The 26,603-nt window shown below is 38.0% G+C and overlaps 1 pseudogene; it reads left to right on the forward strand.

Moving 5' to 3' along the window:
- Positions 1-26,141, forward strand: part of LOC123475696 — a 51,954-nt pseudogene extending 25,813 nt beyond the window's left edge.
- Positions 26,142-26,603: the final 462 nt, after the last annotated feature.

Below are 26,603 nucleotides of genomic sequence, written 5' to 3' on the forward strand. Positions count from 1 at the left end.
AAAGGTCACAAGAATTTCACAGTAGACCGTAAACGGAAACAATGCCGCAATGAACGTCATGGTATCTGTCTCCAGTGCAAACACCTAGTGCAATCTCGTGGTGAAAACGGCAACGGTGATTGTGGTAGGCCCTAATGGCAAAGAACGGAAAATGGAAAACCAAAGAATGGAAAACCTGACATCCGACAGGACAAAACAACGACAAAGATTCGACCGGTATTCGATGGGTGGCAAAATCGAAGTATGGCCCAAGCCTCAACGATGTTTTGGAAACCGGCCCGAATCATAACCCTGACCTGCTAACCGTTTTAATGTGATGCCAATTTCGATTTAATGCGATTCGCATGGATAGCAGATATCGAAAAGGCATTTTTGAACATCGCCCTGCATCCTGAAGAAGCTGAAGCTGTCAGATTTCTGTGGATCACGGTGACAGAACGTCAGGCTCGCCTCTAGTGGCCTACAAGTGGAAACGAGTCCCATTTTGGACTTAGCTCTATCCCATTCTAGCTAAGGGTTACCCTTGACAAGCACCTAGATGGCATGGAGTCACTCTACTTCACGACAGTAGGACAGCTGAAGAAGCAAATTGATTTCGACGACTACATTGGAATCACCGACAACATCTCTACATCCAAAACCACGATACAGAAAACAAAATCCATCTTCCAGGAGGCAAAACTCAATATGCGGAGTTGGGTAACCAACGACCAAGCAGTCCGCAAATTTCTCAGTGAGAAGGGGTTTATCAACCCCATCGTAAATATTATATCATATCGTATATTATTATATCATAATAAGTTTTTACTCAGAAACTGGAAGACACCACAACAGAATTGGGGGACCTAGTGACCAAAAGAAATATCCCAAGGATATCAGCAAGAATATTCGATCACATTGGGTTTTGAGTACCCACTACGCTCCTACGGAAAATAATCTACCAGAAGCTTTTGGATGCTGAAATTGACTGGGATGTAGAAGCGCCACCAGAAATACGAAAAACATGTACAGTCATACGTGCAAGTTTCTTTAGCAGGCAAATGGGTCTATATCCTTTCATTTTGTTTGGACGGAAGGGATACTATGGTGCCTACCATACCCTCGTTTTCTTTCCATTCTTCTCTTCCTCTACGTTTAAGTCAATTTTCCTAACTTAATGTTGCACCTTTTTCGCGGGTTGCAAAGAAAGAGAAATAGGAAAAGCGTAAAGGGGTACTGTAGGCACCAAACTATCCCATCCATCAAAAAGGAATAGAAGGATATAGAACCATTTGCCTGCTAAAGAAACTTCCACGTATGACTGTATATCAGCTATAACCGGGTGGAACGAGTTTGCCAATTGAAAAATCCCTCGCTGGATAGGCTACTCGGAAAGAGTCCTACAACTTGCAGAGATTCATGTTTTTGGCGACGCATCCGAAGCTGCTTATGGAGCCGTAGCCTACGCAAGGCTCCAATGCAAAAACGGCGATATAGTCATCCATGTTCTTGCTAGCAAGACTAAAGTGGTGCCTCTCCCAAAGAAAAAGGTAACTTTACCAAGAATGGAGCTGTTGGGCTTGCTTCTAGCGGCCCGGTTAGGAGACAAACTAAAAAATTTCCTCCACATTAAGTCGTGGCGAACAACATTTTGGGCAGACCCTCTTGTTGCACTGGGCTGGATCAGAGGAGACCCTAAGAGGTGGAAACCATTTGTAAGGAACCAAAATGAAGCAATTAGAAAACTATCTGGAATGAACTAGGGTTATAACTGTCTGGAACTAGAGTTAAAACTACCATGTCGGATTTGAGGGAACATTTTTGGATCCTAAAGGGACACCAACAGACTAAATCAGTTTGGCATGCCTGCGTCAAGTGCCAACGGCTATCTTCACCACCATCCAGAGAAGTAGCTACACCTCTACCACTTAATCGCCTAAAACAAACGAAAGCCTTCGAAATCACGGGTGTGGATTTCGCAGGGCCGTTGTACTACAAACACCCGTCAGCTATTTGCTATTTGGAATAAGCAGAACCGGAGTTCACTAGCTTCCAACTATATAAAGAAGACATTAGGGGAATTATTCGTTATTCAAATTGTCACACGAATGTTGTATTTTAAAAAACATAGAAATAATAAAACAAGTTGACTTATACTAAACAAACGTTTTAAATGAGACAAAAGGGGATGAAAGTTTACCAGACTCGGAGAAGCTCTGAAGATCTCTAGGGAACCCAGGGAATGTCTCTAACGGAGTTTAATGAACTCTGGGAGCTCAACCGAAGGAGACTCATCTAACGCAGTTTTGCGGCAGCATTTTATACCTTCAGGCGAACACCGCTTCCAGACTGCGTATATCCGTATTGTTGCGGTGATGTTGACACTAGTAACAGTGCCAACCGCTAGATGGACACAAGGAAGCTCATCTGCCTCTTTAGCCAGAGAAGTCACTAGTGCGTATACCTCGGGATTGACAAGTGCTTGAGGGAGCCCTACTTTTCCGTTGGCAACCCCTCGTGAGGATTCCCCCTAAATATCCCTTTTCTTGTGATTTGTGTCCTTTTGTTATTCATTGATGTTTAAATAAACTGATTAAGTCGAGTAGTAGCTTAGATATATTTATTTGTTTATCGACAAACGATTTCATGGTCTTAGATGAAATAATCAAGATTTTTTAGGAAAAGTCTCTTCCGAATCCGCAGTCAGAGTGGACTTGCGTTTTGTTTAGTCAGGACGCCTGGGGTCCCAGGTGATTCAATCTTGTTTGTAGCAGCAAAAGTGTAAAAAAATCGACTGTCAAGTGCGGAATTTTTCTCAGGCCGTGTCATCCAAGAAGTGCAAAACGGCGTTTTTCACGCCAAATGACCTCTATGAATTCTGCCGTCTACCATTTGGACTCAACAACGTGCCATCGACTATCCTAAGATTGATGGATGATTTATTGAGGCGTCTGAAGTGGCACATGTGCTTAGTGTAAGTGGACGATGTCCTAGTCTTGGGACAAAGCTTTAAGGAGCATCAAGAACGGCTAGAAAGCGCGCTTTTGGCGTTAGAAAAGAATGGTTTGACGCTCAACGTTGACAAATGTTTATTCGCAAGACCACGAGTTGAGCATCTTGGTCATGTAATAGACCACAGTGGTATTCGCCCACATCCAGACAAAGTTAAAGCTTCTTTTAAGATTAGAAATATTAAATCATTTTGTTCTTTTTTATGTTTAGGGACCTTCTTTAGACGCTACATCCCAGAATTTTTGGCTACAGCAAGCCCACTGTATGGTCTACTGAAGAAAAATGCAGTACGGTCTTGAGTAGAGGAAGAAAAGGCGGCCAAGCTGACGTTGGTCCGCTGTTTGACGTCGGCACCTGTTTTGGCACATTACAATGAAAAATTAGACATTGTCGGGTAGCCATTATTTAGCCACAACTTAGTATTGCACGCCAAAAATTTAGGATTTGGAAATGTCTTGTTACAAGACGATGGTTCTGGGACACGGTTGGTGGGATTTGTAAGCAGAGCGTTGTCACACGTGGAGTCATGTTACCTCGCAAACGAGCTAGTGTGTCTCGTAGTTGTGTAACTGCTGAAAAAATTCCGTACCTATGCGTATGGACGTCAGTTTTTGGTGGAATCCGATAGCTCCGTTGTTATGTGGATGCATTCCAAGAAAGAGTTGAGCGGAAAGTTCACTAGGTGGATACTTTCCTTACAATAGTACAACTTTCAAGTACAGTATCCTGCACAAAAATCCGAACAATTTAAATGTTGAAAGCCACATATTGGCGGGGTTATGGGTATTTTGTTGTTGTTTTTAAAATAGGTAGGGTAGACGGTGACACGACAGGGCAGTGTTGGAAAACGTTACACGCAGCTTTATTTTTCTTCAGGGCAAGTAACAGGTCAGGTCATTTTTGAAACCCTCAGGGGGTCTGTTTTTTTAAGTGACAGGTGGAATTGTTAAGCTAAGGCTTTGAAACATTCCTTACTCAGAAAATTTAGCTTACTCATTTTAGATAGAGAAAATCGTTCACAATCTTACCTTAGCTACCATTTTCGTGTTCGGCGTTAATCCTATTTTGATTTTTTTTAAAAGTTGGTTTATCCCGTAAAATAAATATACTTGTGATTTCTTTTTTTCATCGCAAAAAAATTAGAAATAAATAAAAATTTTAATTTTGTCAAATTTTCAAAATAAAACGTTTATAGAATACAAAGTAAGATTTTAATTAGGTTAAACGAAAACATAAAATTTAAAGTAAACTGTTCATTGAAAGAAATTGAAAAGTAATATTTTGTGAATTTCTAATTTCTAATTAAAAACGTATTTACATGATTCGTGGTATATGCTGAATGGCCAATTTTTGAATAACAATTTATTTGCTGAAAGACACCTTTATTTTCAGTCATTTATATTTCATCACCTCATTTCTACGTATCTTGGTGTGAATCTAAAAATTTGTGTTTACAAATCTTTTCAATTGTCTATTTTAACAAATATTTTGTTTGAGGCTGTCATGCGTAACATCCTATTTGAAAGTAATTCTCGAGTCAGATTCATTACTCGAGGAAAAATCTTTTTTTTTTAAATTAGCGATGGTCAAATAATTGAATTATTTGACTTGTCTCTTTACGTTTTCACATTGCATCATGAAGATAAATGTAGATACTTAACTGTCAATAGTAGATTGTGATTGTCTTTATACAATTCATGAAGAATATTGGTTCAATGAACTCGATGTCAGTAAAAAAATGTCTCAGGAAACCAATCTTGATTTGGTAAATTACCTAAGTAACGTTAGTATATTCAATATCGCGATGTGATTTATGATGTATTTAAATATATTTGTAGGGTGAGTGAGGAAGTAATCAGTGCTGTGACTGCCGATGGTGCTTCAACACTGCCAACGAGTAAAATAATACAACTACCAGCCAAGTACTTTACATTCATGTATCATGTGAAGGGCGCAAGGAGTTTTAAAGTAAAATGCATGTTGTACCATCAGCGTAAGACAACGTATGCCTCAAATGGACAACCAAAGTACTTATCAATATCAAACAACTCCCTGTACAATGCCAAGAGGCATATGAAGGTAACATAAAATACCAATAACACGGGACTTTCAGACTTTTAAATTTTTCGTTCCAGTCCAAGCATTCTGCAAGTCTTGCTGATTATCTGAAATTGTGGAAAGAGAAAGGAGAGACCGAATCCCAAGCCAATGCTGTTACTGAAAAAGGAAATAATGTGGTTCGAAGCCAACTAGATCAACACATGGGTTCTAGTGTTTCACAATTCAAACAAATCAAAACACAAATAGAACTCGACGAAGCGATATTGTAAGTTCCAAACTAGGAAACTGATATTTGATAGTTTGAAAGATGAAAGTTCAAATATTAACAACAGTTTTCTTTGTTTTGCAACTCCAGAATTACATCATCACAAACCTTTTGCAAATAAGTGAAATAGAGAAGAATAGATTTAAAGAACTCATTGGTAGTTTAATCGGTCCACTTGCCATTAAAAGTCAGTGGTCCATGATGGAACTCTTAAACAAGTAACAAAACTAGTATAAAAACACCAAAGCAAATTTGATTGCTGAACTGCAGAAAGATGAATATGTTGGATTACTGCTAACTGCTGGACAGCTCATCGGCAAAGCTTTTTGAGTATGACGGCCTATTTGCATGTGGAAAGAAAAGATTTGAAAGACATCATTCGTCGAAGTGCTTTCCTTGGAGTTGGCAGAATTTATGGAAGCCACACTCAGGATGTGATTGCTAAAGCAATATCAGATTTTCGTGCTAACTTTAAGATTACCTCCCAAGTGAACTGCAAGATCACTGATAACGGGTCGAACTTTTTAAAGACCTTTAAGATGTCTTCCCCCCAACCACCCCTACCCGAAGGCTTAACGCGACAATCCTATGAGCCATAGGAAGAGGACAATTAGATGAGGACGTCGAGGAAGACGTCATTTATATAGAAATTGGTGAAATTTTGAATCGTCATAGAGAAACTCAGCTATCGAGGGAGACGGAGAGAGACGAGGAAAATGTCTTAAATGAAAAAAAAAAAGATGCTCAAAGGGATGATGACGCTGGCAGTGACATTAGTGACGTTCAGCCTCATATCCATCTTCCACGTCATTTTCGTTGTACATGTCACACCTTTAATCGAATTGCCACGGTCGACGATAATAAGATATTGAATCAACTTTTCAAAATAGAAGAAACAGTTAGATGCAAACCCATGTGCCATCTGGAATAGACAAAGCCGTAGCTCATTGACCACATTAAGAAGGTCTTGGGAGAATTATTCGTTATTCACAATGCTACGCGTTGGAATAGTTACTATAGTACATTATGGAAAGTGCAATATTTCGTAACTAAAAAGTCTGAAGAACTACAAGCTATTTTGGACCATTTAAGAATAAAAAAGCTGACAACTAGGAAAGTAGAATTCCTTAAAGAATTGATTAAAGTGATCAAACCAATTGCTGATGCCCTTGACGTTTTCCAATTCCAAAGTGAAGCAAAAATGTCAGTTGGATGTGTTGTACCGGTTTTAATCTTTTTGAAAGAAAAACTTGCTGATTTCCAACAAGACAGAACCATCGTACATTAGGTGCCTCTAGTCACGTGCTTGATTGACGGTATGAATAAAAGATTCGGTGGCTTCTTTGAAGACGACAATTTTTGTCTTGCGGCTGTCAGCGACCCACACTTTAAATTACTTGGATTCCAGAAGAGAAAAAAATTTAGGATATCAGTCTCCTTAAGCGAGAAGTTAAAAGGCGGGGGAGTGCTACACTTGAGTAATTAGAAAGTACTGCAATCGTTCATCATAATGGTTTGCTAAATTTTTTGGTTTCATCACTCGCACAATTCAAATAAGCCATGATGAAGAAAGTTACATTTACGATTCACCATCAAGAAAGAAACCAAAGAGTAATAGATTCTTGGACGGATTGAAGAAGAGGGCCTAGACTAATATTTGTGAAGCAGACCGGTACTTCAACAACGTTTGCGGTTCCCTGGAAGCTCTACATCGTTTTCTAACGATTAAGCAGATTTTTGTGTAAGACCATTTGTGCTTTGCTAGCTAAGTGATCCATTTCTCAGATTTTTTTCCTGCATGCGAGAGCGGTATTCCATTCACTTTTTAGCACGGAGCGGGAAGCTCAGAGCGCGCTCTCATTTCAGTGAGCTACCTCCAACTCTGGTGATGCATTCAAAAACTTAACAAAAACCCACGAATTCTAGGGCAAAATTACCGACTTTTCGGAATGTCAAAAAATTCACATAAAAAATTAATATCCAGAAAAATATTTGACTGTTCATCTAGAACGAAATTGCCCGTTTACTCGTTATACAAGAAACCGGAAGCGCTGTAGCAGCACAGGCAGGGTTGGACTATCGCGATACGCAAAAGTATCGCGGTAGTATCACAGTATCGCAATACTACCGGTATCAGGATCGCGATACAGCAGTAAAAAAAGTACCGCTACCTGTGTCGCAAGCGTAAAAGTAGTCTAGCGATACCGATATTTTAGACTTTTCTTACGCCATCTAGGAGTAAAAGTAGTGACTAAATATCTACAGCTTCAGACAATTGAAAGTTAAAAGTTTCAATTACTTTCGGTTTTTTCAAAGGACTTACCGGTTTCGGCGTGCCTCCCAAAAAATACAAGTAAGTAATTACAGTTACTTGATCATCGTTGTCGACTTGTCGGCTATGTTTATGCTGTTTGCTTTACTATTATTATTATTCAGAAACTTGAAACGTAAGCTGACAGGCGTGACAGAGAGTGATTCTCACATTGAGGTTTCTACTCATAAAAGTCACAATGTTTTGATGAATGATGCAAACCAAGATTCATTGCCCGACAAAGGTTAGTTGCAATCAGTTAATTTTACATTTCTGTCTTTAGTTACTAACATCTTTAATCCTTATTTGGAGAACCTTACGTGGCTTTATTTTCAATTCCACGTTCCCCAACTGAATTTCAGGAATCATCCCCTCAATCAAGTGTGTATGGTGGCCCAGAGGGTAAGAATACAAAATTCTCTTCCCTAATTAGATTTCATTTTGTAATATTAGCAAGCAAGAGTTCTGCTTAGCTTGTACGTTTAGGATTTGTTTTTATCGTATAACTTGATCAATATAATACGATATTAACTTCATTCTTCTTCTTGCAGATGCCATATAAGCTGCAGATGGGGACGTTTCAAGTGTTATCAAGTTGTGAGTCATTAAGTGATATCATAAAGTAAAGCTCAATTACGTAAACATGTTTTGATTACAGATGGCAAGAAAGATAAAAAGCTGCTATACCCTGAGTCCTTCTATAAATATGTAGGGTTTGGCAAATCAGATGGCAATTCTGTTTACATGTGTCTCATTGGTGACTGCCAAATGAAATTGAAGTACCTCTCAGCAGACAACAATTCCAGAGAAAATATCAGGAAACATTTGCAGGTGTCTATAAAATGTGTTTTTTTACTCTGTCTTCAACTTTATAAATTTGAAATTAATTTTGATGTAATTAACAATGGGTCTTTATTTTAAGAAAATGCATACAAAGGATGCCCTAGAAAAATTCAATGTTTTATGTTGCGAACTCGACCACGACTAGCCACAAACACCAGTTCCTGAACAACTTGAGAAGCCCTTGTATCAACGTTAGTTATCATTTAGCGGATGTAAAAAAATCATAACCCAAAAAATGTTGGATGACTATATTGTGGTAAGCTAAGCGTTTCAAAAGCCGAATACGTTTAATCTGAATACATTGAATTTATTTTCGTACAAAGGATTATCTATGTGAAGCTGTATTGTGTAAGTTATTAATATTTTAACTAACTTTTTCATTGTCGTTTCTTGGAAAGTATATTTCAGTAGCACAAAAAATAGTTGGGGAACAACTCTTTAGGAACTGAATTGTGAAAGGTGTCTCTCTCTATTTTCTATAGAGCAACAAGTTTTTATACGGGGTTCGTGAAGGTCGAACTACAAGAAAATTAAGTTGAAACGTTTGAAGGGTAAATCAGTCTGTAAGACGTCTAAGGAAGAAATTACATAGAAAAGAGGGGCGTATAAAAAATTAATGTTACGTAAGAATAAAGGGTAGGGAAAAATAAGGAAAATAATAAAGAATAAATTGTTTTGGATCTTAACAATTGCCTGTCTATCACACATAGCAGTACGATTTCAGAAAATTCGTCAGTAGACTATGCCCTCGATTGAAAATAAAATCTCGGGTCTACTACAGGAAAATTATATCTTCTACTTTTGAAAAGAAAAAATCTGCGTTGAAAGAACTACTGGTGGCAGCAACATGGTTGTGTTCAACAGCTGATTGCTGGTCTTCAAGAAGGAAAAGTTTTCTAGGTATGACGATCCATTGGATAACGGCGGATCTAAAGCGAGCGTCCTACTGCCTCACCATTCGTCGTGTAATTAGAAAATGCGATTACGAATTCTTGCCAAGCTACTAGAGCCCATCCACGAAGAATTCGGCATTATATCTAAGGTCGTGGCCACAATCACTAATAGTGGCAGTAATTTTGTAAAAGCTTTTCGTCTCTTCTAGTCTTCTCTGACCTCTCCAAAAAACACACGGTTCGCAACGAGTGCGAACTCCCACGAAGAAGTAATTTGTTCTGAGATCGAGGCTGACGTTTCGGAGAGTGAAATAGAAAATGACGAAGATGACACTACAACACCAAGTGGAATGCAACTGTCTGAAGACGAAGAATAACGCGAGGATTTCCCGGAATCCAAAGACAAACCTGACACTTTCATCTCTATAACTGATGTTCTCTGTGATAAAGAAGATGCCGAGGAAATCTATTCTCTTTCTCCTAATCGGCGATGGTTTGTTCTAATCTCGTTTTTTTCTCGAATCAAAAGTAATCTTGTGTTTTTATTATTTTTAGCGCTAGCCACATACTAAATCTGATTGCAAGCAAGGATTATTTTGAAAACATGGAGCCAACACTGAAAAAACTAAAACAATCAACTGAAGCAAAAATGAAATCACTGTGGAACAAACAAAGCAGGAGCACGAAATCTTCGGATGCTATTGCGGCAAAACTGAAATTACTTTTTGTATTCCATTGTGAAAGGAGATAAAATTATTTTTTTGATGCAGTGGAAAGGGTTAAGCATGTTTTAATAACCAAAAACAAGATCTGAAGGATGTGTTTGAGCACTTCAAAATCCCCTACTTTCGCCCTACCGAAGAGGACTACATCAAGGAGTATGTTACCATCATGAGGCCAGTAGCAGAAGCGCTAGACGTACTTCAGTCGGACTTGAAAGTGTCCATTGGATATTTACTTCCAACCTTAATCATTTTGTAGAAAAAGATTATTGCTTTGCAGGAAAAGCGTAGCATCATTCATTGCAAGCCGTTTATTGCTAACATAATTTCAGGAATAGATGGGCGTTTTTCTCATTGCTTTGAAGACGACGATCTCATTCTGGCTTCATTACTGCATCCGAAATTTTAACTGAATTGGGTGAATAAGGCAGATAAATCATCTGTAACTGAAAAATTTGAAAACTTCTACGAAAATTTTTTACAAGTTTCATTGTGAAAGATGTGAGAAGAGTGTGAACAAGTAAAATATTATTTTACAAGATTCTTAGTGCTTCAAAAAACTTAATCAATCTTTCGGTGGTTTCTAGTTCGATTCACTCACTATGTCCGAGCCAAGTGAAGACAGTGAATTTAGCTGCCCGACGAAGCGATAGAAAATATATTTCAAGTCACTAAACGCTTCAGCTACAAAAGAAACGTTCAATGAAGTGGCTGCGTTCTTAGGAGACCCTTCTACTAGTATTTCAAGTTTGATGAAATACCCTAAATTAAAACTTTTGTTTATGAAATATAATGCACCTTTTCCTTCGTCGGCTTCGATGGAAAGTCTTTTCAGTGTGGGATGGAGCATTCTTTGTCCAACAAGGAATCGCCTTTCGGACACCAATTTTGAAAAAATGTTGTTTCTAAAAGTAAACAAGCATTTGTAGATTGTGTTCGTATAGCATTTGTGAAGAGATTACTAGTTAGCTATTGTAAAACTGGTAAAGAAAGTTGATATTGTGACACCTAGATGGCGCTAAGAGTATCGGTACCGCTACCGAAGAGATAACACCAAAAAAGTATCGCGGTAGTATCGCAACCGCGTTACTTTTTTGGAAAAATGAAGTATCGGTATCTCGATACTGATACTTTTAAAAAGTATCGCTTCCAACCCTGAGCTCAGGTACTTCTATTATTATTTATCACATGAGTTCAGTGCATTGGATTTGGTGAATTTTTCCGGATTTGACAATTCCAAATCAAATCATTTTTAAAAAATCTAAGAATTTTAAATCAAATCAAATGGAAAAAGAGTCAAATCCAAATCAATCGTAAATTGATTTGATTTTTGCCAAATCCTTCAATCAAATCAAATCCAAATCAAATTGCAAACAAAATAATAAAACAAAGTAAGAAACAAACTTGTTTATTCTGAGTACTTTATTCAACTGACACTGCAAAAGCTACTATTTAAAGTCTTCTGTTTTAAGTGACACCTATCTACTTATATCAATGAAAAAAAAAAAAAAAAAAACGGTTAACCGACGGCACCAACCAACAAGAAAATATCAACCAAACCAAATTGGGATAAGTGACAGTGACAGCCATGTAGTAATGGCAAATGATTAAGAAAGGAAATGACAGTTCTATTTTATAAACAACAACATTTGAAAAGGGCCAGCTTTGATTCCATTCCGTTTTGCTGATTTAATTCAACATTCATGCTGAAGCCACGCTCAATATTACTTGATGATGCTGGAACGCCCATCATGTCTCCAGCTATGAGGGGAAGAGCTAGGAATCTGTGCTCATTTAGTTTCCAGAATAGCAGAGGACTATGTAATAGACCGCAGCAACTCCTCCCAGCAACAGCAGCCCCATCCAGCAAGAAGGGATTAAATACCAATCTTTTGGTATATAAGTGCATGGTTGTATCGTCTTAATTAGAGTTAATTTACTGGTAAATACACAGTCTAGAAACTATTACATTTGGAGGTCCAAACGAGACCGTCAAGAATAACAACGAGACTCTGGAAGAAAAGTTTCTGATTTGTGCTTCGTTTGCTAGCTGCAAGTGTTCTACGCTTCTATCACCAAGTCTTCAAGCAACCGACATCGGAACACCATCGAGGTAAGCGAAAGACGTCTGATTCACCTGTACAAAAGACTGCTCTCAACGAGAACACACTACTACCTTTATACCCCGTACTACAAGAATCTGATTTAACCGACCAAGACCCAAACCTAAGTCACCATCCAGAACAATTTTTGGACCATTGGAAGAACATAGTAGACTTAGAATTTAAGAAAGACTTAAAAAGAAGTAAATCATACCAGACCATCTCAACAACTGAAAATATTCAACAGTTACAAACACAGAAACAAGAAGCAAGTCAGGCGACGCAAAATTCGCTGCACTTTTACACTTATTACCTTCTAGAACAAACTTTAACAGTAACAGATGGTGTAACGGCAGAAACCATTGCAAATGCTACTAAAACACTCAAAGACGATATAGTAACACAAGGTGGAAACACCAGAACACTCGATAGTTTACTCCAACAGCTACACACATTGCACGGAAAAGAAAAAGAATTTTTGTTCGGTACCATCAGTGTATTGCAGAAAGAGTCAGTAATTGCACTAATTGAAGATAAAAAGCAGATATCTACGCTAAAATTTGAACTTTCAAACGCGCAAAAACAATTGGAGAGTAACAAAAAGAAGGCAAAAAGTTCCAAATACACTTTAAGTAGTTCGTTAGAGTAACTTCAAGAAAACAACGAGGCTCTGAAAAACTCCCTTGAAAAAGCCAATTCCCGAATCGCCGACCTAGAACAAAACCTTGAAGCCACCTTAGCAACCGAGAGCCAATTGCAGAATCTTCTCAAAAGAAAAGAGGAAAACAACGCAGCTGTCGAGACCGAAGGGCAAGAAATAATTAACAAACTTGAAGGTGAGAAGACCAGACTGATCCAGAAACTTAGCACTGCAGAAAACCAGATAAAACAAGTATCAGAAACAGCAGAGCAGCTCCAGAAAGAGATAAAAGTTTTGGCAGACAGACTCGACAAGGCTTCAACAGAGAAAATCAATTTAAAGAAAAACTTGCTAGATTTTACTTCGAAGAAAAAGAATATTGAAAAAGACCTTCAAGAACTAGAAGATCGGGTACGAGGACAAGAAAATCAAATAATATTTCTAGAAAACCGGGTGAAAGAATACAAAAAACTTCAAGTTAAATTCATCGAGACTGAAGACTCCAACGACTCAAGGCTAGACGAGGACGAACCAGGAGAAATAACCAAACTAGTGGGAGATATAAACGAACTGATCTTGCCGACAGACAGTGGAGACAAGTCACTCCACTACGAGCTGGAAATAGAACAAACAAACGATTTTGAACAAACAATAGAAAACCTGAAAACGGAAATATAACACTTTAACAAAACAATCATCTATTTGGAGCAAGAAAATCAACAGCTAAAAAAGAAGGTCGACATGGGCGTAACACATGACGACGAGGACACTTCGGAAAAAACATTCGCGAACAGCTGCAAGAAAAATCCCAAGGATGACGATATTCCAGCAACTGAGCAGGATGACGAAGACGCAAAGAAAGTGAACAGGTACTTCACTCAGCCAATAGTGAAGGCCCTAGGAGAGCTATTCTCCAGAGAAGACAAAAAGGCAATTCCAATCTTTAAAGGAAAAAGCACTGATAAACTAATATCAGAGTGGCTAAGCAGCGCGGAGCACGTAGCACGGAACAACGAATGGGACGACAATCAAAAGATACGTTTCTTCTCTGATCGATTGAAAGGCTAAGCCTTTGAATGGCATGAAAACTACGCTGAGGAGGAAGGCGATGATCTAAATTACCAGGATTGGAAAGAAGAACTAATAACAAGATTTCAAGACACCTACGACTTAGCTACGCTAGAGAAAAAACTTTCAAAATTAACTCAAAAACCGGAAGAAAACTGCAGAGCTTTCGTGTCAATGTTAAATAATCTTTACGATACCATCGCTGGTAAAGAAGAAAGGGCTGACCATAACCAAACTATTATTGAAGGAAAATTACTAAACAAAGTGAAAAAGATGAGGGATCACAGAAAAAGCAAAATCCTACTACAAGGATTACTACCAAAGTATAAAGCAGAACTTTATCTACGAATGCCAGAAAACACAGAAGACTTTGACGCATTATGTAAACAAGTTTTCATTTCTGAAAAAATTCTACACACAAAAGAAGCTACAGACGACAAGGAGATGTCAGCTGTTATAGCAGGTGGGTCAATCCACGCCGATCCGTCAGATCTCGGGCGCGGGTAAGTCACGGATTTTGTTTAAATTTGAACAGTGGATTCATATAGTTATGAAACACTGATTTTCAAAATTTTATTGTATTTTTCCCAGTAGTTTCTGAGATATCGCAAAATAAAAAACGTTTTTTTTCATTTTGCCGTAGAGCATTTTTTACCGGTGTTTTTTTATTTTTCAATTTTTGTCCCTACTATTTTATTTTTTGAGAAATTTTAATACAAGTTTCTTATTCAGTTTTTTACTAGCTTTCGTTTGGTTACATTTATTTTAGTAAAAAATTAATTCTAAGTATAGTAATTTAACTTTTAAATTTGTAAACCCTTCCTTATTCAAAAATCGGTAGCCAAAATCTGCGACTTCATAGAGTAGCGGTTTTTTTTTTAAATTATTCATTAAATATCAATTAACCATATGTATTAAATTCAAAGGACTTAAATTTATACTTTGGCCGAAACAAATCGGCAAAGTTCATGAATATTTTGGATTTTCAACTTCATTTTATGTCTAACGGGCTTTCATGTAAAGTCAAAAAGGGTTGGCTTAGCGGAACATAGGTGGCCTTTCTCCTTTACATTACCCTTTACCCTTTACATTAACCCTTTCTGACTATACATGAAAGCCCGTTAGGCATAAAATGAAGTTGAAAATCCAAAATATTCATGAACTTTGCCGATTTGTTTCGGCCAAAGTATAAATTTAAGTCCTTTGAATTTAATACATATGGTTAATTGATATTTAATAAATAATTAAATAAAAAAACCGCTACTCTATGAAGTCGCAGATTTTGGCTACCGATTTTTGAATAAGGAAGGGTTTACAAATTTAAAAGTTAAATTACTATACTTAGAATTAATTTTTTACTAAAATAAATGTAACCAAACGAAAGCTAGTGAAAAACTGGATAAGAAACTTGCATTTAAATTTCTCAAAAAATAAAATAATAGGGACAAAAATTAAAAAATAAAAAAACACCGGTAAAAAATGCTCTACGGCAAAATGAAAAAAAACGTTTTTCATTTTGCGATAACTCAGAAACTACTGGAAAAAATACAATAAAATTTTGAAAATCAGTGTTTCATAACTATATGAATCCACTGTCCAAATTTAAACAAAATCCGTGACTTACCCGCGCCCAAGATCTGACGGATCGGCGTGGATTGACCCAGGTATAACGCATCACGAAAAACAACATGTCGATAAAATCCAACTACTTGAGCAAAAATTATCAGAAGCTCTGTCAGAATTAAAATGTACTAATACGAAACGTGGATCCCCACAGGAAAACGACGTTACCATAGCTCCAACTGACCAATACGAAAAAGGAAGACCACGTCCAAGTGAACGTTACTCAAGATCACGTGATTGGCGAGTGCGATTTGCTGACAGTCATAACAGCCGAGAATCAAGTCGAGAAAGAAGTCTAAGTAGGAACAGAGACAACAGCCCCTACAGCAGAGATTAAAATTCAACAGGACGAAGAAAATATAATCCTTCAGGATACAGGCAAACCAGATTTCCATCTCACCAACGTCCCTCATATCGGAACGACTACCCCAACCGACAAGGAAACTACAACGGACCAAACAACTACAGACATCAAGCACATTAGAACAGCAACCAACATCTACAGCAGCAACAGCAAACTGGCAACAACCCTCGAACTACTGAAAATCGAGAAATAACCTGCTACAAGTGTAACCGAAGAGGACATATTGCAAGAGAATGTTGGACAGATATGGCACGTACCAACAACCAAGGTCCCCGATAAAACCAATAAAACCATTCCGTAACTCCCAACTAACATACAATTTAGGATCAGATGTAGAAGTAGAAATTCCTAAACTGATACGTATTCCCGTTAGAATTATTTAATAAGGAAATCTTAGCTTTAGTGGACACTGGCACCGCCGCTAGTTTAGTATCCAGTAAAATATTGGATACTCTAGAGTGTAATGAGAACTTAAAACAAGTAGAAAATGCGAATCCTCCTATTTTTAGAACGGTGTCGGGACAAGAACTTAAATCGATAAAGAAATTTGAATTTTTAGTTATTATCAATGATAACCATATTATTAACCATCACTTTGATGTTATGAACAACTTAAATGAACAATGCACCTTAGGATTAGATTTTTTATCTAACACTAATGTGAAGATTAACACTAGAAATCGTCAAATATGTTATGATCACTTTGGAGTAGAACATAATTTTGGAAGTAATACTTATTAACATTGTACGCTCAACACATGTCGGCTTGATAGCAAAATGTTTATTGTAATACCTTTCTTGATGAGAAGAGAGAGAACACACGTAAAGAACAAAGTAGTTCAGAGACACAGTGAAGTAGTTCGAAGGATTTCTAGACACCCTAACAAGTAAGGTAGCAACGTTGAAGAGAGTTTGTTTCTAGGTAGAGAGCATGATTTATGTCCGTTAGGTGGCGGAGCATAGAGTATCTTAACAATACCATGCCCATTTATAGCGTAACATTTAGCAAAGCAGGCATCCATATACCACTAATTCCAATTGATAGAGAAAACGAAGATCTTACACAACAAGATTATCGTAATTTAGAATCCTTCACTCAATTAGACTTTAATAATAAAATTAAGCAGATAGCTAAGGTTGCTGAAAAAGAAGAACAAGCACTCAATGTATCAGACGGCATACAAACTAAAATTGAAATTTTACTAAAGAAACACGAAGATCTTTTCGCAGATCAAGAATCCGACTTGGGTCTAGCTACACAAGTGAAACATCACATCAACATAGGCCATAACGCTCCCATTAATCAAAGACTACGAAGAACACCCGAATCCCTAAAACTTGTTGTTAAGACTAGAATAGAGGTAATGCTAAGTAACAAAATAATAAGAGAAAGCCACAGTGCTTTTGCTGCAGCCATAGTAATGGTACCTAAAAAACATGGAGAGATGCGAATGTGCATCGACTACAGAGCTTTGAACAAAATTACTGTTAAGGATAAATACCCTCTACCTAGGATAGATGACACAATTGACGCGTTGTGCGGATCTGTTTATTTTTCAACATTGGACTTACTGAGCGGCTACTGGCAGATAGAAATAGAAGAAAGTGATAAACACAAAACAGCTTTCATTTGTGAATTTGGCCAATACGAATTTAATCGAATCCCATTTGGTTTAACAAATGCACCCAGCACTTTTCAAAGAGCAATGAATAACATCTTGAAAACGGTATTGTACAAATTTGCATTGGTTTACCTAGATGACATCATAGTGTTCAGTAATTCAATTACTCATCATGTGACACACTTGGAAGCAGTTTTTAGACTCCTTAAACAAGCGGGTTTAAAGTTGAAAAAGAAGAAGTGCGAATTTTTTAAAGAAGAATTACATTATGTAGGATACATCGTATCCGGGAAAGGAATAACACCAAGTACAAAAAAGTTAGACGCGATTATTAAATATACCGCTCCCAAAAACGTAAAAGAATTGAGTTCATTTTTAGGTCTAGCTAGCTACTACAGAAAATTTATTCGGGCTTTTGCTGATAAAGCCCATCCACTAACTGCGCTTACTAGAAAGTCAGCGGAATGGAAATAAGGGGAGGAACAAAGGGACGCCTTTGAATGTATTAAGAACTGTCTCATCACTAGACCTGTTCTAGGTTATCCGGATTTTTCTCGAGAATTTATCATCTACACGGATGCTTCAGGATATGGAATAGGAGCAGTCTTGGCTCAAATACAACCTCCACCTCAATCAGCGGATTTAGCGGAGTCCGACGGACAGGACCTTCGTAAATCAGACGACGTAGAAGTCGTCATAGCCTATACCTCTAAACATCTGAACGACCGCGAGACCAAGTGGTCAACCACAGAGAAAGAGGCATACGCAATAATCCAAGCCATCGACGTGTTTAGGACGTACCTATACGGGCGTAAGTTTACCGTATTTACAGATCATAGACCTTTAGAATGGCTAATGAGTAAGACAGAACCAGCAGGAAGATTAGCTCGATGGGCTCTTAAAATTCAAGAATTTGTTATCATTATCTGGTACCGACCAGGAAAGTCACACCAAAATGCTGACACACTTAGTCGCACCCCAATAGTGCCGCTAGCGAAAGTAGAAACAAGGTCAACAGGTACAAAAGAGAAACCAGAAGTAAAAAACGAAACCAAGGAAACTAGAACAAAACAAGTAATTTTTGAAACGGAAAGTAATCAGTCCAAGGACACGGAAAAATGGATAGAACTCCAAAACAAAGATGAGTATTGCCGAACAATATTAAAAGAAATGGCAAAGGCCAATCCAAGTAAGGACGTTAAAAATAAATTTTAAATAAATGAAAAAGGATCTTTAGCAGATATCAGAGGAAGAATTGTAACGCCAGTAAGACTGGTGCCACAAATTTTAAAGGAAAATCACTATCACATATTGGCAGGACATTTAGGAGTAGGAAAAACGTTGGCTAGGCTTTAAAGACAGTACACATGGCCATGCATGCGTACCGCCGTAATAGAATACGTTAAAAGTTGTTTGATGTGTAATAAAAGAAAAGCGGCAGGTGGAAGTAAAGCACCATTGCACCCTTTGCCTTTAGTTGAAGGAGTATGGGAAAGGATTGCAATGGATATAGTGGGCCCAATTCAAGAAAGTGCTAAGGGATACAGATATATATTAGTTATTTCAGATTATGTCAGTAGGTTTGTTTTTACAGTTCCAATGAGAAATCAAACTGCCCAAACAATTGCGTAGGTTTTAGTTAACAAAATATTTACTAAATATGGATCTCCAGAAGTAGTTCTAACAGACCAAGGTACTAACTTTCTATCCAGCTTGATGCAAGAGGTGTGTAAACTATTCAAAGTAAAAAAAATAAGGACTACGACCTATCATCCACAAACCGATGGATTGGTTGAGAGGTTCAATCGAACTCTCTGTGACATGCTAGCTTGTTATGTCTCAGATCAACCTGCTAACTGGGACAAATACCTTCCGTTCGTTAATTTTGCTTACAACACAGCAAAACAAGCTTCAACTCAAGAAACACCATTCTTTCTATTCTTCGGACGAGAACCAATAATGCCTAATGACATCAAGATTAACAGAAGATACGAGGCCTATGAAGATACTAGTATGGTGTATTCACAGCAGTGGGAAAAAGCTCAAAAACTGGCAAGAGAACATCTCTTCAAATCCCAAACAAGACAGAAAAAATACTACGAAGTAACCACGAAAATTACTAAATACAATATAGGTGACTACGTATTACTGAAGGCGCCACCAGCAGCAGGAAAATTGATAAATCGATGGAACAGACCATTTCAAATTTCAAGAAGCTTCTCGGATATCAACTACGAGATCCAGCACACTGAAAACAAAAAACTGAAATCTGTGGTACATACCAACCGTCTCAAACTTTACATACCAAGAAAACAAGAAACAACTAAGGAAGAAGAAACACTAAAAAACCTACCAGAAAATGTTGAAGCCCAACGACGACCAACAATTCACCAACGCCGACCAGGCCGACCAAGGAAGCAGCAGCTGATACATCCAGTGAAGATGAACATCAAACCACGCAGGAACGAGAGAGAACCAAAAGAACAAATAAACCACACAATACCCAACCTTTACCGTAACCAAATCCGAAACGATCCTATAACGAATCACCAATACAACTTACGAAGACGATATCAAGGACCAGATTACTAAACATTTTCATGTTTCCCTGATGCAGACATTACTCTTCCTTCTTTGCCTCCTTCATTCACTTAACCCTACTTACCCTATCTACGCATCCGTCTGCGATTGTAACAATATGAAAATACGAGGAATCCTAGACTTCGAATTGCCTTACTACTGTGACAATGAAAAACCAGAAACACAACACTTACCAAGGATCCCAACTACTTACACCTTAGCAACCAAGCAAAAACCAGCAGCCACTTGGAAAGGATTGACATGTCGACAGTGGACTAAAACAAAGAAAATAACCGGATCGTTCTGGATCGGATCCTTCGATACAGTTTACTCCCAAGAAAAAATACTAATAACTCCTTTGGAATGCTGGCGGATGGTCAACGATAAAAAATGTGGTGACAATAACATGCAAACCTGACCGACGGGACTCAGTTTCACAGCCACTCCTACAGGAGAGCGTAAATGGTACGCCATAAAGGAATACCAAACCCTCAACTGTATAGCGGAACAGATCACGCTACGTCAGGAGAAACCAGATCACCCAATTAAAAGCCCTTTCGGATTACTAAACACCACCCAACAGGAAGGACAATTCATCCAAAATCACAATACGATCGTGTGGGGAGAAAGAACAACCAACAGTTCATACACTCAGACATTACTAAAAGGAAAAGGGTACCTGGAAATTCCTCGAGAACCGGAGTCGGATAACTCCAGCCGCCTCTACGACACCAGTCGGCAGATCGAAATATCGTTTCTTAACAAACCAGATAAGGACATCGTACCAATCAGTGTTTCGGATTTTCTAAATTTGCCGGATTTGACTCAAATCCAAATCATTGCGTGTGTTTTGAAATCCGTTCCAAATCCTAAGCTCGAAAAAATCAGCAAAATCCAATCCAAATCAAATCCAAATCCAAATCCAAATCATTTTAAATTTGAGAAAATCCGATCCAAATCCGATCCAAATCCGATCCAAATCCAATCCAATTCACAATCAATTGTTAATTTTATGATTGCAACATGTAACACATAGTTACATACAAGTTCTTCTACATATTCTGTGTCAAGGTAAAAATTTTTTAAATTTCCTTTTAATTTTTTTGACTTTAATCCCTAATTTAATATCAAATAAAAACCCAAGACTTAATAGGATTAGTTTACTTTTTAATAGAAGTTTTGCTAAAAATTCTGTTCGACTTTTGATTTCTTACAAAATCCATATTTTTTTTAAAACTATAATAACAGGTTCCTTTAGATTTCTTAAGTTGGATTAAATCTTTTTATTTCTGAGTATTCTGACTGACAATGGTGAAAAGAGCAAAAAAAAGAGTTAGCCACAATTCATCATTTGTGTTTGACAGGAGTCACAGGACTCATAAGTTTCATATTTCGCTTTATGAAAAGCATATTCGCGAAGAGAGGAGGCTTAATGCGATTTCTTTTAGCCGATGCAATGTCCGTGGCGGTGCTAAAGACCCGTTCGATCTCTTCTCCCGAAGCGGGTTACCGAAGAGCTCCCTTGCTATCAAAGCCAAAAACGGGAATCGATGGGCGTTTACTTTCCAATAACCCAAGGGACTAAAGCGCAAGTCAGAAGAACAATCATTGTCAGGAGAGCAATGATTGTCCGTCTGCAGAGTCTGCAGACGACAAGAAAGGTAAATACCAAACAGTGGCTGGGTGGTACAGGAAAAAAATTCTAAATTGGAAAAAAAAAGAAACAAATCTTTATAAAGGATTTGGATTTGATTTGAAAAAATCCGGGTTTTTTTTTGTGGGGATCAAATCCGATCCAAATCCAAGCCATTGAAAAATAAGGCAAATCCAAATCCCTTAAAAATCCAGGAGGATTTGGATTTGATTGGATTTGGATTTGATTTGAAAAAAAAAATCCGAAACACTGGTACCTCCGAATAGGACATAAAGTGGTTGGAATCCCTCTAACGTACTTGACGTTTCCTGCAGAAACAACAAAAATTTTATATAATATGTTTAAGAACACAATCGCAACATGCCTTAAAAATACCAATCTTGCTACACCAGTATGTGAACACTACAGAGAACTGTACAAGTCCAGACCACAACGTTCTCTTCTTCAAGAAGTTTACTTTCTTTTCGACACCCAAGTCGAAGACGAACAACTTGGGATTCGCCTCTACAGTATTTCATACGCCTGGGGAACTATAAGATTGGCGCATAGAAGACCAAAAATGATCAAGGAAGATGGAAAAATCGTACAAAAGGATGCAACAATTTACATTATTTACGAGTCCGGAAGCAGAAATCCTTTAAAAACGTACAGTCAACTTTCAAAGGACGACCCTCTCCCACCAGGATCGAAATTTGAGTACATTGTCGATCAGACAATACGCGTACAAAACAATCATATCCGCATCATGGAAACAACAAACGACTACATGTTTGCTGCAGCTTGTTCAGAAGAATCAACGAGATGGATATTAGAAAAATTGAACAGCTACCTAATTTCCCAAGAATCAGAAATGTGTCTTACCGTAGGGGTCGACGAAACCTTAAAATTGGAACAGTGTGCTTGGGAAGGAGATACCAGGAAAAACCAGCAGTGGTTGTTTCAAAAAATAAATACCAACCCGGATTTTATAGAAAATTTCCCCGACGTAACATTGCAGGATATTCAAGAAGTCCGATTAGAACAACGAAGAGCAGTTACAACCACAATCAACTCACCCAAATTTGGAGGTATCTTGAAAGCAAATCATGGCAGTGGAAATATCATCTGGGACATGATCGCCTGGGGGTTGTTAAAAAATGGACAATATCCAAACGGAAAATGTGTCACACATCATGGGCTTAACAAACAACTAACCATGGAAAATTGTGACATAGATTGAACAAAATGTCAAGATGTACTAAAAACATTTATCACTAGTAACGATCCCCTGGTGCAATCACAAGTATCCGTAGGAAACTGCAGTAAAGTAGCTAACAAAGGCCAAGCTTTCGAGTATACGTCTGATTTCACTATTAGACCGTTCAACACTAACGTTTGCATCAAGCCAAACACAACGATGCTTATTCTACAGGAATGCGCCATTACCAGTTCAATTTGGGGCACTTTCGAACACACAGGACAGCTCATGGCAACAGACAGAACTGGCCTACATTCACCGGCGTCAGACAGAAAATGTCTCACACTAAATGTAGGACGTCTGAGTTTAGGACATTGCCACGGTTCAAGTAGAAAACAACAGTTTAACTTTGAATATCGAAACCCGCACCAAATACGGACGCTTTCAGCAGCAGCCATTATAGCGCTTCACACTCAACAATCATTGGACGGAACACAACTCCCACTTATACCACCTCTTCTCAAAAGAGAAAGTAAAGCAAACAACGAAAACACGCCCACCACACAAAAATCTATTTCATCTACTTCAAGCACCACAACGACAGCAAAACCGACTACAAAATTAAGCACAACAACAATTAAAACAACAATAGCCACACCGGCCATAAAAACGACCGTTAAAAGCACACCACCGACAACTAGGCCTACAACAAATACTAAGCCTACGACTACCTCAACTAGGCCTACAACAACTACTAAGCCTACGACTACCACAACTAAGCCTACGACTACCACAACTAAGCCTACAACTAGAACAACGAAACCTACAACTACAACTACCACACCTACAACTAAAACTGCTACGCCTACAACTACAACAACTAACCCAAAAACTACAACCACTAGGCCTACAACTGCAAGTACTGAACCTACATTGCCCTCAACTACAACTGAAACCACGTCCACTACACTATCATCAATGACAACTATGGCGACAACAACAACAACTGAATTAATAAGCCATTCAACAACACCTCCAACAACAACTGAAAAAACAAAAGATCCTCCAGTCCCGAAAGATCACACCATTACGGAAGATGCAATATTGGAAATTATTGATGACACTGAACAAACAGCTCAGCAAGAAATACCCGAGGCAGCATCTTTAACACTAGAACAAATACCGGAGGTACCAATAGAAAGTGAAACAGATAGCGGTCTACCCCAAAATATAGACGAATTCAATGACAAGATCAAATTCGAAATTTCAAAAATGCATGAGCAATATAAAATAAGTATAGAAACGGAACACGAAAACAAACTTGCAAAAGAAATCCGCGATGTATATTGTCAACTTTCAACGATATAGAGAACTCAAGCCGTGATTCTGGCTCAAAGTAACGGCATTCTTGCTGCTTCAGCGCTTGGGTTACCCATCTGTACGAGACTACAAGGCTTCGGACAAGCGATGACACTTCAACAATGTGAAACAAAATGGATTTTCATCTCCGCAAAAGAATCCAAATGTGGATTTCAACCATTCTTTACGTATGAAGATAATAACTGCACAATTGGAGTAGATGGATGGTCTATACATACATATTCTGATTGCTTTTGGAAAACTCATTTGGTAAATTTAAATGGTTTCCATCACACCTGGGAACATAATTCAACAGACGGAGAATGGGTAAAACAAAAAGTAGACATCCACATGCCGAACTTAGACCTTATCACGGAGTTCGAAGAGTTACACTTGAATGACTTCGACTATAGTTTGAAGAGCCATCCAGCGCACGAAACAATGGAAATGGAACAATTGAATATCCTAAACGATTTAGTAGGCCTAATGAAGGAATCGAATTCAAAATCAGTTTATGACATAGTGATGTCAGAAAAACAGGATAATCAGATAGGTACCATGTTTTCATGGTTCGACACATTGAAAATTCTTATTCTATCTATTATCGGATTCATTGTATTAATCGTATGCCTACGCATATTCATCATTTGTAACCTTTTCACAAGAATCATGGAAAAAATTTGCCAAACTAGAAGATTAAGAAGATACGGAATCGATATGGAAGAAGCACACGAATTAACTTCAATGATCGCAAATTCAAACATTCAACCACCAGAAGAAATAACGGAACAACCATTCACTAGGATGACGGCTCCTACACCTCTTACCATGGAAAGACCCTCACCATCGAAAGACCCTCACCATCACGTCCAGCTCAACCAAGCGCACCGAAACAACGCAGTATTTACCCTATTATGGAAGAAAACTGGGAATCAGATCAAGCTCGCAAATGCCAGGAAAACACGACGTGCACTTATGTTGTGGGTTATGGAATGGTATGGGAAGACCTTTGCAGATGCTCAATGGAAACTGAATCTAAAAACAACTAACCTTTAAAAAAATGAAAATAGCAACAAGCAATAACGAGCAAACACAAAAACGAAAGAAGAAAGAAAAACGAAAGACCGACGTAAAAGAGCGTCAAGAAAAAACTAAAAGAAGAAAAGCAGACAAGGAAAATTTTTTTTGAAATCTGTCGTAGCATTCCCGTAAAAAAGGAACGTAGACCATCATTTTTTTAACTAACACTCTTATTAGTCTAAAGGCAACGAATAACGGTAAAGGAAACATATCTTGTATTTTGTGCCTCATACTATATACACATAGCCCGACAAACAAGGAAAACGGTGAAGGAAAGAAAATACGCCAAGCTGGTGACAGGTAAAAAAAAGTTTTCACCTAACCATTGTCACGCCACATGACGGAAAGAAGTAAGGAGAAGAAGAAAATCAAATAACAAAGAGGAAAATTGGAGGACCAATTTCTTCTTGTCGAAGGGGGGAAGGAATGTAATAGACCGCAGCAACTCCTCCCAGCAACAGCAGCCCCACCCAGCAAGAAGGTCGTCACGAATGCAACCTTCCCTGAGGATAACAGTTTATGATAAAAGTAAAAATTATTGTAAACCCCTCCCTTCTTAACTTTCAATCTTTTGGTATATAAGTGCATGGTTGTATCGTCTTAAGTAGTGTTAATTTACTGGCAAATACACAGTCTAGAAACTATTACAACTATAAGACAAATCAAATTCTCTTGAGTCGTTGACCATGACGGGTTTGGCAAGATATTTTTGAATTTCTTTCAATAATTTCTCTCTAGGACCATGAGACTGAGGTTGAGATTGAGGCAAAACCGAGGACAAAGTAGGGCGATTAAATTTACTTCGCTTCACAGCTGCTGATGTCTTATGAGAGTCCTGTAAATTCTGACTTCTTTCATTGGCAAAATTCTCACTTTCTCTCTCACCTAAACAACAAATAAAGTACAAATGAGTAAATTAAATCACTTCCAGAGAAAGAAGTGAAAACCCAAAGCAATAAAAATTGATTCAGTTAGCAGAACGATTTCATTTTTGAAACATTTACCTTTTTATTGATTTCCCAATCTTCAATGACCGACTCATATTCTGCAAAGACAGCAGCTGCTGTAGGATTCTTTTGCATCTCATGGAGGGCGAGGAATGCGGTGAATGGTACATAGTCACAAGTCACTGCGGAACATGATACTCCCAAAAATCCTTTCATTGCATTCGAAGACCACAAACCCATCATTATTGAACATGCAGGTGATGAGGCAAGACGTATTTTTAATGCTGCTACAGCCTCCTTA

This window comes from Daphnia magna, linkage group LG9 (genome assembly GCF_020631705.1).
Source record: "Daphnia magna isolate NIES linkage group LG9, ASM2063170v1.1, whole genome shotgun sequence".
Classification (NCBI taxonomy): domain Eukaryota; kingdom Metazoa; phylum Arthropoda; class Branchiopoda; order Diplostraca; family Daphniidae; genus Daphnia; species Daphnia magna.